Source organism: Mauremys mutica, chromosome 8 (genome assembly GCF_020497125.1).
Source record: "Mauremys mutica isolate MM-2020 ecotype Southern chromosome 8, ASM2049712v1, whole genome shotgun sequence".
Classification (NCBI taxonomy): domain Eukaryota; kingdom Metazoa; phylum Chordata; order Testudines; family Geoemydidae; genus Mauremys; species Mauremys mutica.
The window spans coordinates 77,420,673-77,433,687 of record NC_059079.1 but is presented as its reverse complement, the minus strand read 5'-3'; the positions used below and the strand labels follow the sequence as shown (position 1 = coordinate 77,433,687).

The 13,015-nt window shown below is 49.2% G+C and overlaps 1 long non-coding RNA gene across 1 annotated transcript; it reads left to right on the top strand.

Annotated features, from left to right (window-relative positions):
• Positions 1-448: 448 nt before the first annotated feature.
• On the top strand, positions 449-12,042 carry LOC123376621. Its single transcript, XR_006581852.1, has 3 exons — positions 449-592; positions 2,136-2,290; positions 11,787-12,042. It is a non-coding gene; the product is annotated as an uncharacterized LOC123376621 (long non-coding RNA).
• The last annotated feature ends 973 nt before the right edge of the window (positions 12,043-13,015 follow it).

Here is a 13,015-nt window from a genome sequence, read left to right as displayed (position 1 = left end):
CCTGTGTACAGGTAAAGGGGGTGTTACAAAAAAATATATATTACTCCACTTATATCATGCCTACATGATATGGTGGTTAGCACATCAGTGGCTCTCCAGTAGCTCCCCAGGGTCCGTCAGCATTGCGGTCACTAGTAGAGCTGACCTGGTGGTAGCAGGTAAAATTTTCAGAATTGCTTAAGTGACTTAGGAGCCTATGTGCATAAGAGCCCAAATCACTTTGCAAAGTTCACCCAGCAGGGGTGAGAAATTTTAAAAAGAAAGTCCTACATTCAGATGTTCAGGGGAGACCAGCTTCCATTTAGGCACCAAGGGAAGTGATTGGATTTTTAGATGGCCTAGACTCTTTGGAAAATCTGACCATAAGCATCACAAAGAGCGGTGGCCGGGTGACAAACACTTTAGAACTTTGGGCCCCTGTAGATGTGCAGGCCAAAACATTGTTCCTCAAGGTGGCCGTTACAGAATTTTTCAAAGGATGCATTTACACAAGGAAATGTCTCACCTGTTTATCAGCAATGGTGAAGCTGCTCCAGAGCTACCATTGGTGAAAGATCCGTTTGGACATTGGCTGCTCAGAGTCTTGAGACAGGTAAAAACACCCTGTGTCCATGCCACATTAGAGCTCACATGACGTGCGATGCTGAACCAGCTGCACTATTGCTGGGAAGATATTTCCTCATCTAGACAAGGACCTGAAGTCAGTAGAAAACCAGGTTATTGCACCACAGAGAGACTAAAACTACAGCTGGTTATTTTTCAAACAGAACGATTCTTATGTTAAAAAATGTTAGCAAAACTTGAAGTTGTTCACAAAACATGGTCACTTTTGACAAATCTCCCAATTGGAAAATTGAGGGGAAGAAAGATTTAGAAATTTTTTAAATGAAAAGTTTCATTTTTTCAAGTCCAAACCAGTTTATTTTGAAAAATGTAGTAAATGTAGGCTATAAAAACCTTTTAAAAAGGGGGGAAAGGGGGCAAAGTTCAAAAATCAAAACATTTTGAAATGATACAATTCAATTGACCTGAAGTGACATCTTTTTCGGTTTGGTGGTTTACAGAAAAGTTTTGAGATTTTGACTTTTTTAAACTTGAAAATTCTCCCAAGACAGGAAAACCAGCTACAGCCAAGTTTGGTAATGCTCTAGAAAGAGCCATCACTGTGTATGGTTTGAAATTTGCTTTAACGGCGAAGTTAAAGATCCCATGACTTCTAATCTGGGAACAGGTCGCATCCTTGCCAATGGGCTTCTTTCACTTGTTTGGCTATGTCTGCACGAGTCATTGCTCTGTTTGCCTGCACAGAAGTCCCCACAGAACTAGGATCTGAGCCTGTGCTTTCATAAAGTGCTTTGGGATAGCACCAGCATGACAGGTGCCTGTGAAAGGCCAAATTCCATTCTGCCTTCTCCCCCCATGAATGAATGGAGCAAAACGGTCAAAGTCAGCCCAGGAATATCACAGACAGCATGTGTGTGTGTGGATGAGAGAGGCCTAAAGCAAGAAGGGGCTGGTAGCTGATTCTAGTGGGAAGCAGGGAATGAAAGCTCAGCTCTTTAATATTTTGTTGGATAATTAAATCACATCGACCGACAAACTCCCTCCCATTCATCATGCAGAAAAATCTATCTTTCTAAAATAAAGTGAGGCTCTGAGAGGCACATAATGCCATAAAATAATATGGTAAATATTATATTCAATCCATGGATGGGATGTGTCTTGTTTTAACATCTTTGCTTTCCCCCAAGCCTGCTAGAATACATTTTCTTAGCCGCTGATGTGGATTTGAAAAGGCAAACCAATTTTGTCCTCGGCAATAGCATGGGAAAGAGAATGATGAGTGAAAATTACAACAATTGCATGAGAAGCCAGCACTAAATTTCAGGTTGCAAAAGCACTTTCCATTATAGCTCTTTGTTTTCATATGCTCGTAAATTTCCAAAGGGCTGAAATTCTCCATTCTGGGGTCTCTGCCTGAAAGCAATTGTAGTTTCTGAGCATATGGCACTGGCCAATGTCAGAAGAATGGACCATGGATCTCATAACTTTTATGTTCCTATTAGTTATAGGAAAATGAAAACACACACAGTCAGCTTTCAAAAATTCTAGCCACTCTCTCTCTTTTTCTACAGGGCTAAGCAGATGAAGTTTGAAAGTTGAGACTTACTGAGGACTAATGACATTGCTTGAATTGAACCAGTGTTGGGTTTGAGTGACTGGCGTTAACAATTGTGTGCATTTCACCGCTCTTATTATTGAACAAAGCTTCATACTCCTAACTTGGGAGGTAGGTAAATATTGCCATTTTACTGACGAGGTAACTGAGAGGCAGCAGAGCTGGGAACAGAACCCTGTCTTTAACACAAGTCTCATGCATGTCGACATGCTGCCTTGCAGAATGATTGTGCCAAACAATTTAGGGGGAACCATGAATGACCTCTGAAGGCAACCACAATAAATAACCTTTGCGAGGGGAACTTTCAGACATTTTCCTTGCTAGAGATAAGCGGAAAGGTGAACACCATCTCACTCCAGAGGGAGGGGCAGCGAGTCTCTTCCTCCCCACCAAGTGCTGGGTAATTTTTCATGAGAAAAAGATTAATCTACTGGGCCAGGAGGCTGAAATTGACTGCTGTAGAGAATCCACGTCAGGCCGTCAGGGCAAGGTGAAGGAAACGAATTAGAGGCTGATATTTACGAGAGAGTGTTTTCATTGACAGATTTTTCTAAGAGAACTGGGGCTCTCGGCTCTGAAATCCTGCCCTGAGGAGCCTGTAGCAGGTCTCTGAGCCTCTACACTGGATCAGACACTGGTGCAGTATACCTGGCCTTGGATCTGTGCTCTGGGACTTGTTAGCCCCAACTATGACTAGGCAAGGTGCCAAACGCGCTCTCTGGATCTTCTTTCTGTGGAGAATAGCCACGTCAAGCCCAGTCACGCCACTGAGACCAAGCCACTCTTCCCCAACAGGAGAACTAAAAGGAAACACTCTGTGTTGAAACTCCTGGGATTTCCACTCCCTTAAGGGGATATAACCTGAACATTGTACCAGGGGACCCTAACTAGGCATGCTCTGTGGGTTTTGCATCCTCTCCCTCTCCCTGCACCACTGGTAGATCCTTGCCCCTCAGTATGGTACATTCCCCTGTGTCTGCCCCAGGACTGGTGTACCAAGCGGGCCCTGCCACCCAGGATCCTGCACGGAATGCAAGTCAGCTAAACCTGAGGATCTGAGCCATGTGTCTTAAGGGGCTGGTCTCCTGCTATCTGGGGCCAGAGTGGTGTGTGTGCATATGGTAACACACTACACAAAGCTGCAGTGGGTAACATACATGGCATACGTCCATCCACACCTACCCCTGAGCCTGCTCAGAACAATGCACCTGAGAACAGCAAAGCAGTGACCGTTTTCCTGGGGAATTCCCTGCTACCACTCATGAGAGGATAGGGAGCTACTGTGGCTAGTGGCTGAAACAGTGAAACATGGAAAGATGTCCCATTTCAGAAGTCTCACGAGCAAGCCTGTTCCAGAGGGGCTACTGGACTAATTTTGCAGACTCCAGTGGCTTGAATAGTTCCGAGAGGGTTCCCATAAACATCAGCGGAGGTGTCAGAAATCGAGATGTGGAGGATCAGGCCAGGACCTGGAGCCCAAGTCAGGACTCAATAGTGGGGTTGGAACAAGCAAGAGTAGGGCTGGGAGCCAAGCTGGAGTCAAGGCAGGGCCATGGAGTCTGTCACCACCCTCGAGGAGGAGCACACTCCAAGCCATGAAGTGATGTTGGGCAGACTGAGCTACTGTAGCTTGTATACTCACCCTGAGAGGCACCAGCCCAGTTCCTGACCTGTGGGTTGGCTGGAGCCTAGCACAGGAATGACTCATCCCCTCATGTGAGTCAATCAGACTCTTGTTCAGGGATGACTCACCACCTCAGATCAGGTGCTCCCAAGGGTGAAACCACTGGAGCTTGGAATGTATTGGGGTTCACTTGTAACTTTCTGAAACACTAGCTTTCTGCTCTGTCTGGGCCTCCACTATCACTTCACTCCTATTGCCAGCTGCCTGGTCTCTTGAGAAGCAGCCAGCCAGGTGGGAGTTAGGATAATAAATGCCTTTCTCCTCATTGCTTCTCCTATACGCTGCATTCTCCACTGCTTACCCAGCTCTCTTCTGGTGCACAGTCTCCTGAGATAATGTTAGGGCCTGGCTGAGTGCACTCACTCCCAGCTGTGACTCCAATTTGTACCACTTGTGCACATGGAAATATAGATGTAAATATAGGGCTTTACGAGCGCACACAGGCACTAGCACAATGGCTGTGGGACGCCCCTAAGAAGGAATTGATGGAAAGCACAGTTCTGGGATCTCTCAGGTTAAAAGCCAGGCCTGGGCTCTGCTTTCAGTTACACACTTTCAAACCTACTAAAAACAAGTAAAGAGAAGATTTGACTCCACATATTTTTAAAACAAGTTTCCCCAGCAGCTAGAGACAGGCCTGAACCAACCCAAAGGATTCCAAAAAAACCCAGAATCATGGAGAGGTTCAAAATCCAGATTCACATATCATTTGGCTTCTGGGCCCAATTCTGGCACTGATATAAACTGCACTGACAATAGAGCTCTCCTGATTTAGACTCATGTAAGTAGGAAAAGCATCAGGGGTCTCATCTTTATAATAGATTGAACCAAAACCCTGAGTTAAAGCACACCTGAATTTTGTGTGCGTCTGACGAAGTGGGTATTCACCCATGAAAGCCTATGCTCCAATACTTCTGTTAGTGTGTAAGGTACCACAGGACTCTTTGTCGCTTTTTACTGAATTTTGTGATGTGCCTAATCTGAATCCCACTCCAGATTATCTGAATTCCAGGCCAGTTCCTCAGCTGCTATAAAGCATTGCAGCTCCATTGGTGTTAACAGAGCTATGCTGATTCACATCAGTTCTGACTCTTCCCTCACACTGTTTTAAGTCCATCTCAAGGCACCTTAGATGTTTAAAACTGAAAACATTGTAAAACAAATCAAGATGACTTTCCACCATCAAGGCCGGTTATTTATGTTTTGCAGTTCTCTGAACTCAGACAAACTACTTAGCTTCGTGTTTGTTTCAAATCAGTTTTGCTTCCTGGCTTTCCTGAATAAGCAGAATGCTGCATTGTTTGGGTCTCTAAAACAACAAGGGAACATTTCAACCCAAGTGACAAACCATCTTCACTGACAATTTTAAAACATCCTGGCAGCATATCTGTTGGTCTCCAACTTTGTAAAGGGGCAGAGAGCCAGGATCTGCAGCTGATATACAGCAACAGAGCTCCCTTCAAGTCAGTGGAGCTATGCTGATCTACACCAGCTGAGGATCTGGCCCACACAGCTGAGAGAAAGTGAACAAGCAGGAGCAAGTCTTCGGACTTGAAAAAGAAAGGCAAAATGGCCACTTATGCAAATGTGGATGATTTCCAGCTTAATTAGTGAGAAGAAAAATGTGGATCATATATTCAGAGGAAAAAGCAGTATTTTAATGCAAATGTTATTGAGGTGAGTGGTAGGAAAAGATTAGGTATCCTAACACTGGTGGAGAAATTGGCATTTGCAGCACTTAAAGACTCACACTTTCCACAGGATCTGGGTGGGCTGGATATACTTAGGGCCCTACCAAATTCACGGTCCATTTTAGTAAACTTCACGGTCAGAGGATTTAAAAAATCTTAAATTTCATGGTTTCCGTTATTTAAATCTGAAATTTCCTGGTGTTGTAATTGTGAGGGTCCTAACCCAAACAGAGGTCATGAGGGGGTGTCACAAGGCTATTAGAGGGGGTCACGGTATTGCCATTCTTACTTGTGTGTGGCCGCTTGTGGCGGTGCTCCCTTCAGAGCTAAGCTCCCAACCAGCAGCTGTGGAACCTCCTGCAGCCTGGGGGTGCGTGTGACCTGCCCCGGAAGCAGCCTGTGCAGAGGAAGAGGAAGTCCCATCCTTCCCCAGCCTGTCCAGGAATAGCAGCTAGAGCCTGGTGCACGGTAGGAGCCCCCACCTGAGGTGTCCCAGCCCATCCCTGGCTCTGGGCCCAGCGCTCAGGGGCGAAAGGGACCTTGGGCTGGTTGCGGTGGGGGGAACCACAGCATCCCCCTGACCACAGCACCCTGGGCAGTCTCCTACCTGTGAGGCCAGCCTTGCTCCGCTCCCCTTTCCCTCCCCACCACGACAACCATGCCACACACACCATGCCACCCTCACTTTTGTGCTGATGCTGCCTTCAGAGCTGGGTGCCTCCCCAGAAGCCGCTGCTTTCCGGCCGCCCAGCTCTGAAGGCAGCACAGAAGTAAGGGTGGCAATACAATAGCCAGATTTCACGGGGGAGACCAGATTTTACGGTCTGGGAAGCGTTTTTCACGGCCATCAATTTGGTAGGGCCCTAGATATACTTTCAGGACTTAGTGAGAGTACTGTGTAGAAAGCACTAGGTCCAGGAGTTCCAGCTGAAAGATACAAAGTTCCTTCTGAGAAGCTGCTTGGAAAGAAAAAAGTTCTCTGAATTTCTAGCCTATTTTTAAAAATAAAATCCACCACCTGTTTTGCTGGGAATCTTCTGCTAGAAGCCTTCCAGTCTGGTTTAGTTTTGGGGAAATGGACCCCTGAAGTTAGAAGTTCAGCCTGGCAAGAGTTTTGGGCCAATATTTTCAATAATGGCCTCTGATTGGTGAGCCTCAGGGGTGAGGTGTCTAACCTGAGTCAGCTTGGGCAAGGTTTTCAGAGATGAAGAGTGTAATAAGGGTGTGACTGGTGAGAGCGCTGGATACAGACCCATCTTTGTTTCCTGGTGCCAGTCACATGACATGAGTCAAGGTAACATGGCAGGGGACAGTATCAGCCGACGTGAGTGGCTCCTGCTTCGACTTTGGTAACCACTTCTGGCTCAGGAAGCCTTGTGGATACTGGCACTAAGACTTGTGCTTCTGACCATAAGTGCCTGACCTGGTGCGCACTCCTTCTGCCTATGCCACGCCCCAGGCTGCTCTGCTTTAACTAACACACACAGGATGTCTCTGTAACTCAGCAGCCGTGGGGACCAGGGTGGTGGAGTGTGTGTTGACTACCGTCACAGCGAACCACCTCACTATCTAGGAGCTCTATGACAGGGGGCACGTGTTGGTGCTGGGAGCTGGACACAGTGTTGGGAACAAGCCAAAAAGCCAAGGTGCGGGGAAGAACAGGACTAGTGATGGCACAAGGCAAAGGATGGAGCAGGGGACAAGAGAGCAGCAGAGGGGAAGGTCTGGGCTGGAAGCTATCCCCACCCCATGAACAGGCTCTCTGCCACCAGCCCTTCTTTCTCCAAGGAGGGGCATCAGCAGCATTCATACCTTGTACAGGCCCCGCAGGAGCAGCCATGCGTTCAATTGCAGCAGGGCCTCCATAGCCACACAGAGGGGACTTGTTCTCTGTATAAGGCCACCTGACCCCTGTAACAGGTTTATCTTCACACTAGGATGGTTATTAATGGTGTAAATTATACGCCTGTGTCTAGGCACACAGCAGGCATTTAACAGTGTTGTTATAGGCATTCAGGGCTCTGGGTATTCCACAACACCGGGGCTAGGGAATTTGCTGCAGAACCCAGCCCTTCCACCACAACTGAGCTCCAGAATCTCAGCTATCATTTGTAAAAGTTTACATTTCTAGCCCTCACATTTGTAAAGATACTATTGAAAACCCACCTTGAGTGATGTCTGCCTGAGTCTGCAGTCAGCCTAACACCATAGTTCTCAAAAGTATAAACTGTTCCATTCACCTCAATGAGATGTTAACTCTGAAAACAAAAACCAACAAATTAAAAGCCAACATTAACTACTTCACTACTGATAATTTTACAAGCAACATTGAGCTAACAAGCTTCCCCACAAGCCCAACTGACTCCCATTTCTTCCCAGCTGCCAACAATCCCATCTGCCCCCTACCCTACATATCTGCTAACCCTGACAACATCAGTTATAAGAATTGCTGTCTCGGGCTGAAAAGTGAAACTGTGGGAAAAGCATAAAATAAATGGAATCCAAGATATAAATTAACATGCAGGCTACTATGCTGATAGCATTATGCTTTTACTTATTTTGTTCAATTAAAAATCTTTAATTTACCTGAATCTCCACAGAATTTCCACCAGAGTGATGCAGAATCCAAGAACATTGTTGCAGAGCACATATGACCCTGTAGGCAGTGCTGTCATTTTGACGAGGGCAGGAAAAAGACTCTGTATAAAAATGCACCTCCTTATCCAACAGTTTTGCTCCTGTGTCTTTGGGTCCATCTGCCCTATAAACATGACCCATTTAGTGTCAACAAGAGGCCCCTACTGACTCCCCCTTAACTGGTGCTGGAAATGGTCCAGCTGGTGGCCAAGCCAGATGCCACACCTCCACAGAAAGCCTGCTAGATACCGATTCCCTACTGCCTTTGCCTAGGGTTGCCATTTATGCCAGTGCAAAATGCTGCCAGAACAGCATGCTGCTGCTGAGTGCTGAGCGTGGAGCATTGTGCACTCACTCGGTGCAAGGCCGCAGAGAACAAGCTCCCTTACCAATATAATTCTTCCTCTTGCACTGCTCAGAAAGCAGCCTTTATATCCCAACCACCCGTCCCCCAGACCATCCATTTCCCCCTTCCCTTCCTGATGCTCCTCAATATTAACCTCATTTACTCTTGGTAAGTTTCCATTTCATTCTTTAGAAACGAAAACCCTTTAAATACGTATTTAATCATTCCTGTTGGGCTTTAGGAGCTAATGGAGCTAATAGGCACCGAGCAGCGCCATGCAGCCACATAAAACCCAAAGTCTCTCATTTTATTGTTCCAGGTTTTATAAAGATTGGCTCTGCTATTAAAGGTTCCTGGGAGAATTTCTTTAGAATAAAAATCTCTAAATGGCGGAATTTAATCAGCTTGTGATGAAACACAAACTCCAGGAAGCAGCAGCTTTTAAAACATGTCTAATATTGTTCCTACAAACACAATGTCCACCGCCTCCCATAAAACATCTTGGGAACATGGCCTTCCTCAAAATACTCCACAACACAATGGGCCCGATCCCCTGCCATTTACACCAGTGTGAACCAGTCATGGCAATGAACACAGCGGATGGAAGCTGGGCTAAGTAAGAAAGCCAGGTGCAATTGCTGTTATCCCTACGCAGCTGCCTGGGCTTGGCCTTTCCTGCCGACTGAAGTACAGACACAGCCATGTTTTCAAAATCCACCACTCACTTTTTATTATTATTTGTCCTCTGCTAGCACCTAGGGGCCCAGTTTGGCAGTGCTGTGAATAGGGTGACCAGTTTTCGACCGAGACACCCAGTTGAAAAGGGACCCTGGCGGCTCCCGGTCAGCACCGCCAACCAGGCCATTAAAAGTCTGGCCGGCGGTGCTGCGGTGCTAAGGCAGGCTAGTCCCTACTTGTCCTGGCTGGCACTGCGCTGTGCCCTGGAAGCGGCCAGCAGGTCCAGCTCCTAGACAGGAGGCCCACGGGGCTCTGCGCGCTGCCCCGGCCCCAGGTACTGGTTCTGAAATCCCATTGGCTGGGAGCTGGGGTGGGGTGCCTGTGGGTGAGTGGCGCATGGAGCCTCCTGGCTCCTGCACCTAGGACCCAGACCTGCTGGTTGTTTCCAGGGCGCACGCAGCGTGGTGCCAGGACAGGGAAGCAGCCTGTCTTAGTCCCCCTGCTGCACTGCAGACTGGGAGCTGGGAGCCCAGAGCCCTCACCCTGTCCCACACCCCAACCCCCTGCCTCAACCCGCAGCCCCCTCCTGCACTCCGAATCCCTCAGCCCCACCCCGCAGCCTGGAGCCCCCTCCTGCACCCCAAACCCCTCATCCCCAACCCCACCCCAGAGCCAGCACCCCAAGCCCAGAGCCCTCACCCCCTCCCACAGCCCAGCTCTCTGCCCCAGCCCGGAGCCCCCTACCACACCCTGAACCCCTCATTTCTGGCCCCACCCCAGAGCCTGTACCCCCAGTTAGAGCCCTCACCCCCTCCCACACCCCAACTCCCTGCTCCAGCCCAGTGAAAGTGAGTGAAGATGGGGGAGAGTGAGCCACCGAGGGAGGGGGAATGTAGTGAGTGGGAGCAGAGCCTCAGGAAAGTGGCAGGGCAGGGGTGGGGCCTCAGGGAAGGGGCAGGGCTAGGGTGTTAGATTTTGTGCGACTAGAACATTGCCAACCCTAGCCCTGAACCAGGACCCTGTTGTACTAGGCGTTGTACAAACACACAATAACACAGCCCAGTCTCAGTAGATTTAGGGTGGTTCAGTTTTTGGGCCCCCAGCTTGAAACATCCTGGACTGAACATCTGGAGCAGCGCAGGGCCTGCAGCTCCCAGTGCAATCAATTAGAGCCATGATGGCTCAGCATCTCTAAAACCAGGCACTGGGTGGCTTGAGAGTGGAATCTGGGCACAGCAAATGCGACATTAAGCTCCCTCTGCCCTCCTTCCCCTTGGGCTGTGCCTACCTGGAGATACAGTGCAGAATCCAGCCCTGATCACGTAGGGGGCCAAGTGAAATAAACCAAATCCAACATCAGACTAAACAACACAAGCAACCAGTCCAGGCCCTCTCACGCACCTGGTTAACCCCCCCACACTGAGATTGACCTGCTGCAAAATTTGGGTCCGGCATGCCGCTTGCATGGAGGGGCCTTGCTTATGGAGCACAAGCCAATGTGGGCTACTTCACTGATTTCCTTGTGTACTCGGCTCCTCAGATCTGGGGCTCAAGTTTGGGATGGGGATTGCACCTTGCTCCCAGCCCTCTCGCCCAAGACTGGCTTTGCGTTGTATATGCTTTAAAAAACAAACAGACAAATAACAGCACAGTATTGCAAATGGAGGAATTAAAGCTGAAAACAATTAGAGATTGGCGGGATCTCTGAGCAAGCTGCCCTGACAGCAAACAGCCCCAGGACACTGAGCCAATCAGGGGTGGCTCTAGACATTTCGCTGCCTCAAGCACGGCGTCATGCCGCGGGGGGCGCTCTGCCGCTCGCCGGTCCCGTGGCTCCGGTGGACCTCCCGCAGGCGTTCCTCCGGAGCCGCGGGACCAGCGGACCCTCTGCAGGCATGCCACTGAAGGCACCCTGCCTGCCGCCCTCCCGGCGACCGGCAGAGCGCCCCGCGTGGCATGCCGCCCCAAGCACGCGTTTGGTGTGCTGGGGCCTGGAGCCGCCCCTGGTGCCAATGGTCCGATGCTGCTCCTGTAGGTTGGAAAGCACTTCCACTGCTGGCCTGGAAATGCTGAACAACTGTATGCAGCAGCTTCAAGCTAATGATCCTGGCAACCTGCCCAGGGGAAATTCAGCTGCACTCTAGCCCAGACCTACCCCCGATTAACCTGGTGGGGGTGGGACATGACAGCAGAGATTGCGGTTCAGAGGTTTCTAACCCAGGTTGGGGGATCAGTGCTCACAACTGTGAGTCTTCTCCCTCGGCTTAGTTATTACACTGTGTCAGGAGACAAACTACATGAAACCATAATTACAGTTTCCTAGACTGCTCTGGGCATAATGCAAAAGGGCATCTCCTCCCCCACCCTTAACTTTTAACATCTTGGGCCACTTACAGACATCAGCCTGACATTTGCAATAGTTCCCAAGCAGGACACCGTATACATGGACGGACATGTGGAAGGACTGGATTTGGCTTGGGAAATTAGCAAACATGTTGGGGTCTTTAGTCTCGGGAACCCTGAGGAAGGCAGGGACTCAGAGCAGTTCCACGTTCTTTACCTTTGCTCCAGGCCTGATGACTTGCACTTGGATTATCAAAGGCTTTTGAAGGGCACTCTGGAAAAGGCCAGCTTTCCGGTACCTGCACTCAGGAAGCGGGAACTGCCCAAAGACCACAAATTCCTGGAGCATATCTGTAACTAAGCACAGTACAAAAAGGCCAGTATGCAAGAAGAGCAGCACCTTCGGAGCAAGGCAGAATGTAGGCACATCCAAGGTTGGTTCCTTAATATCCCAGTAACCACCCTGACCTGAGACACCTCTGGGGAGGGCTTTGCATCCCCCTTTCACCCTTGGCTGAGTGCCCAATTGACTGCCTGACTCCTGCTTCCAGTTCCCATAAGGTAAGAAGTCAGCTTCTTTCTATTCAGAACCATTGTCCCAGACCTAAATGCATAATCTCCAGTGATCATAAATAAAAACAAAGGGGCTTTGACTTAGTAGATAATGAAGAGACAATACACGTAGTAAGCACAGTACCCCAGAGCCCAAGGAGCACTGCAGATCACACCCTAGTGTGGATTTACCCAGGGATGAAAGCTTTGCAAGGATCCATTAACAGGGTTCCCTCTAATCATTCCATCAGATATCAGGGGAAGGGCTTGCCCCTAAAGTCCCCATCGTCCCTGGGATCCACAGGGTGATCCTGTGTCTCAGCACTGATTCTGGGACCCTCTTCTCTCCCCTCCCCACTCCCTGGCACTGGCATCATCAGTGTAGCCCTGACAGGCCTTTCCTTAGCTGCTGCTCCCTCTGGGGGGATTCCCCAGTGGAGAAGGGGTTGCAGAACAGCTATTGCTGCCTCAGTCTCTGTGGAATAAAGGCTGGGTGGAATTCATTCCCAGCCCCAGGGGAGGTTGTGGGGCTGCAGCATAACCCTCCATTTCCAATAGCCACCAATCCACCCTCTCCACTGAATAGCAGCTGCTATTAGTCCAGAATCTATGAAGGAGACTGTGCATGCATCTGCCTAGTCCCAGACCCCATAGTCCCCTACCCCTTCTATGCCAGCCTATTAGGAGATGTCCTGGAGACCTCTCTTCAGTGCATAGGGGGTGCAGAGGGCTCCATCCCAGCTGCTCCACCTTAGGCCCCACTTGATAGCCCCGTCAAGAGACAGAGGTGGAGCAGAGAACTCAACCCACAAAGAGCAGGCAGTGAGATTTTGCACGCTCCATTTGTTCATCTCAGAAACAGGACCTCAGAGAGAGGCTTGGTTACACTGCACAGAGAGAACAGT